The sequence below is a fragment of the Archocentrus centrarchus genome, chromosome 18 (assembly GCF_007364275.1).
Source record: "Archocentrus centrarchus isolate MPI-CPG fArcCen1 chromosome 18, fArcCen1, whole genome shotgun sequence".
Lineage (NCBI taxonomy): Eukaryota > Metazoa > Chordata > Actinopteri > Cichliformes > Cichlidae > Archocentrus > Archocentrus centrarchus.
The window spans coordinates 11679828-11684297 of NC_044363.1; the positions used below are offsets into that span (position 1 = coordinate 11679828).

The window sequence follows — 4470 nt, forward strand, 5'->3', positions numbered from 1 at the left end:
AGAATTATATTTGCCTCCTTCATATTTAATATATTCATATATTCACTGTAAAAGAACAATATGTGTCTGAGATGAAACAAGTAGAATTGAAATTAAAACCTAAACAGCTCCCAAATTCTGCTGTTCTTCAAACTGGTGTTTGGTCGACTTTCTGAGCACAGGTAGAGATTCCTCTGATGCTCGACTGAAGTCCAGTTTGTCAATTTCAGGATGTTCTGGTTGATTCTTTGAAACTGTTTGGTCCTTTTCTAATGAGCTTTTTCCAGTGTATAATTCTGTCACATGTTTGCTGCACATTTTCCTCAGTATGTTTCCTCATTTCAAACACCACAAAATCAGAAGCTCATATTTCCAGAGAGTCGTACTCGTGTGAGAGTGTAACAGATGTTTTTCATGTAGAGCCAAACGTTCACAATTTTAATCCAAATAAAACTTTTCACATTTCACTCATTCTTACAGTTTTTACTTTATTTCTTTTTAACATTTAGTTTAACTGAAGCAGATCAGACATGAGTCGTTTACAGCAGGTGAGGAAACTGTTCAAACTCCACCCACTCTGACTGAATGAGCGGCTGCTGAACAGAAACAGATGAAACTGTTTAAAGGACATTAAACTTCCAGAAACATCCAGCAGATAAACCAAAACAGAACCATTAGATTGGTGGACTGTGGAGATGCTCTGCCTGCCAGACACAGCTCAGAGCAAATAAATGTGTCTCTCCTCCACAAAACATACAGGCCTGTACCATTTAGTTTTTAGATTTAAATGTGTATAAATGATTGACTGTGATCAAACTTTTCATCTGAAAAATGACATCACTCTAGATCAATCATTGTTTTTACAATAAGCATCAGATCATAGTTAAAATCTCCATTATAATCTCAAACAGCTCAAAGATTCAAATTTTTGTTCCATTTTCAAAGTTCAAACCTCAAAAACATCAAGTTTACTTTCATATATGATCAAGAAAATCAACAATCTTCACATTTCAGAAACTGGAAGCAGTTTTAAATATGATTAAAATAATGATAAAACAATCAATTCTCTAATCATCGACTAACTGATGAATCACTGCAGCTCCAATGGATTCTTTGCATTTGACAACCCACTACAGCAACTACAGAATAAAACCACTAACCAGACTGATTCAAGACTGAAAACATGCTGAATATGAAGAGTAGTATAATTGAAACTCACATGATTATCAGCCATAAGAACAGATCCAGATTTATATTGATGTAAGGTATATAAATGTAAGTACAGTTTGAATCAGTGCAATATTATTTTCAGACATCAATGGACCACTGAACTTCTCAGCTTCTAAAATGTAAAGCCTCATTTAGAAACTACACAAGTACATATAATGGTCAGGATCAACATGAACCTATCTTCTCTGTCTATCTGACTTTAATCAACTCTACAGTGTCTCCATCAGTGAAACCAAGCCGAAGTCCAGCATAGAGCGGCTGAGTGAATGTGGTCTGGACTCTGTGGAGGAGAGTCATGGTTTCAGAGACGCTGTAGAAAGACAGAATACCTGCTCTGTGATCCAGGTACACTCCTACTCTGGAGGACTGAGGACCTGAGAGGACAGTTTTGACTTTGTTGTGCCAAAACTGAAAACTGTTTCTGTCACAATATAATGCCCAAGATTTATCATTCCATCCAAGTCCACATTCATTGAGGCTCCCTGCTCTGCTGATATTCTTGTATGCGACTGCTACACAAACTCCTCTCCCTCTCCACTCCACCTCCCAGTAACAACGTCCAGTCAGACTCTCTCTACTATCCAGTGTGATTTCACGTGAATATTTTAAGAATCCAGCTCTGGTCTTTGGCTCTGATGGTGACAGTAAAACATCCTCTTCAGTGACTCTTAGTGAGATGTTTGTCCATTCCTCTCTCAGGATGTCCTGTAGTTTATCTCTGGTCTCTGACACAGCTGCTGTCACATCCTCAAAGTACCTCAGAGGACCAATATTGATGCTGGATGAGTGTGTAGACTCACTGAGTGCTGACAGTGAGGGGTAGTTGTGTAGAAACTGGTTGTGATCCTCTGTGTGTGAGAGCTGCTCCAGCTCGGCGTCTTTCCTCTTCAGCTCAGCGATCTCCTGCTCCAGGTTCTCCTGAAGCTCTTTGACTCAATTCACTTCAGTTTCCTGCTGGGATCTGACCTGCTGCTTCACATCAGAGCTTCTTTTCTGGATCAGACGGATCAGCTCAGTCAACATCTTCTCACTGTCCTCCACTGCTTTATCAGCGGAGCCATTGATGGCCTCCACCTCCTGTTGAAGCAGCTTCACATCTTTCTCTCGGTCCTGGATTCTCTGCTGGATGTTTAGTCGTCTCACCTCGAGCTCCTTCTGCTTCTCAGTCCTTTCTGCTGCAGCTGGGACTGTTTCATGGCCTTTATGGCTTTATGGTTTCATGGCTCTCACAGTAAGAGGCTGGACAAGATAAACAGGACTTGATGGCTTTCAGCTTCCTCCCAGTGCAGACATCACAGGCCACATCTTCAGGTCCAGCATAGCAGTGATCAGCTGGAGCAGCATGGAGTCCAGTCTTCTTCAGCTCCTCCACCAACTCTGCTAACATGATGTTTTTCTCCAGGACAGGCCTCGGTGTGAAAGTCTTCCTGCACTGAGGGCAGCTGTGGATTTTCTTTTTCTCCTCCTCTTCATCCCAGAAGCTTTTAATACAGTTCATGCAGTAGCTGTGTCCACAGGGAAGAGCCACCGGTTCCTTCAGTAGATCCAAACAGATGGAACAAGAGAATTTCTCTGAATTCAGCTGATTTCCTCTCTGAGCCATTTCTCCTCTCAGCAGCAGTGAAAGACTGAAAAGTTTCCTCCACAGCAAACAAAAGCGTCACAGTTGTATCAAACTCAAGTTCCTTTTTTTTTTCACTTTAACATGCAGAGTTGCTCAGGTTGGAATTTTGCAGTGTGTTCTTTGACGTTCAGTGATTACATCAATCCCTGAGCTGGCATATCTTTCATATCAGGTCAAATAGTCACCGGATCCTTCAGTAGATCCAAACAGATGGAACAAGAGAAGGTTTCTCAGTCCAGCTGAACTCCTTTCTGCGCCATTTCTCCTCTCAGTGTCAGTGACTGTGTGAGTTTCTCTTCCTTATAAGTAAAACTAGTCTGAACTCTGATCTCAGCAGCATGTGTTTCTGCAGTGAATGGAGCCTGTCAGCTCTGACACAGCACCACATGTTAGTTACACCCATCTTCACACTGCAGATCTGAAGGGGAGGGAAACAGAGAGGAGGTGCTGTGTTTAAGAGCAGGAAGAAGAAACAGGATTATCAGGCTGTGCTTCATTCCAGGAAGAGGAGCGCTCTGAGAGCGATACTGTGTGTTTAACCCTTTTTGGCCTCACTGTCACTTTCAATGATGCCACAGCCTCTTTTATTCACAGGTCTCAGTTAACTCCATTAGGTTAACTGTGAGTAAAGCGAAGAGAAAGAGCACTGCTATGATGTTTTCTTTGACAGTGTTGATGGAGAAGTTCAGAGACAGAAGTAAGGGTGAAAGTAGATGAGTTGAAATACCTCGGATCAACCTTCCAAAACAACACAATGCTCCACAAGTGGAATGAAGAAGGGAGTGCAGGCAGGGTGGAGCAGGTGGAGATGAGTGTCAGGGTGATTTGTGACAGAAGAAGAAGAACAACAACAACATGATAGTGAGACCTGCTATGATGTATGGTCTGGAAACAAAAAACAAGTAGTGGCGTTTGAGATGTTCAGATTTTCATTGGAGTGACCAAAATGAATTAGAAATGAGTTTAGGAATATGAATACAATTACCTTTATTAGTCCCACAATGAGGAAATTACAGAGGAACAGCTCAGGCTGAACAGCTTGTTGGTAAAAGCTGAAACTTTGGACTGTGAACCCTGTGCAGCACGTTTCTTATCCCACTGCCTTTAATCCTGTGCTGGAAAACAAACTCATGATGTAACAAAAGTTACAGATATGTAGGGCAGCGTGGTGGTTAGCGCTCTTTTCTCACAGCTAGAAGGTGTGGGTTTGAATCCACCTTGGCCCAGGCCTTTCAGTGTGCTTTTTGCATGTTCTCCTCATGTTTGTGTGGGTTTCCTCAACAGTCCAAAGACATGCAGTTACTGGGATTAGGTTAACTGGTGGTTCTCAGTTGCTTAGAACAATTTTATTTTAGGCAGCTCAGTAACATGTCAAGAAATACATTAAAGAGAGTTTAATGAAAAACTGAAGAAGTCTTTTGAGTTTTAATCGCCAAATACTGAGAAGCTACACAGGTCCAAGAAAGCAGTCTTCAAAAGATTTGAGTAGAGAAACATGTCAGACATATACGCCAATGCAAGGAATGAATTAGATGGTAGATGATAGAATATTATTCATAATTACAAGGATTTCAATTAAAATTGTCTTTAATTTTCTAGAAATGGCCAGTGGAATACATAAATTAATCCAACTAAAA

At 41.2% G+C, this 4470-nt stretch overlaps 1 pseudogene; it reads right to left on the reverse strand.

The window, feature by feature from the left end:
- Positions 1-883: 883 nt before the first annotated feature.
- LOC115796906 (tripartite motif-containing protein 16-like) lies at positions 884-2866 on the reverse strand (annotated as a pseudogene).
- Between the last annotated feature and the right edge of the window lie 1604 nt (positions 2867-4470).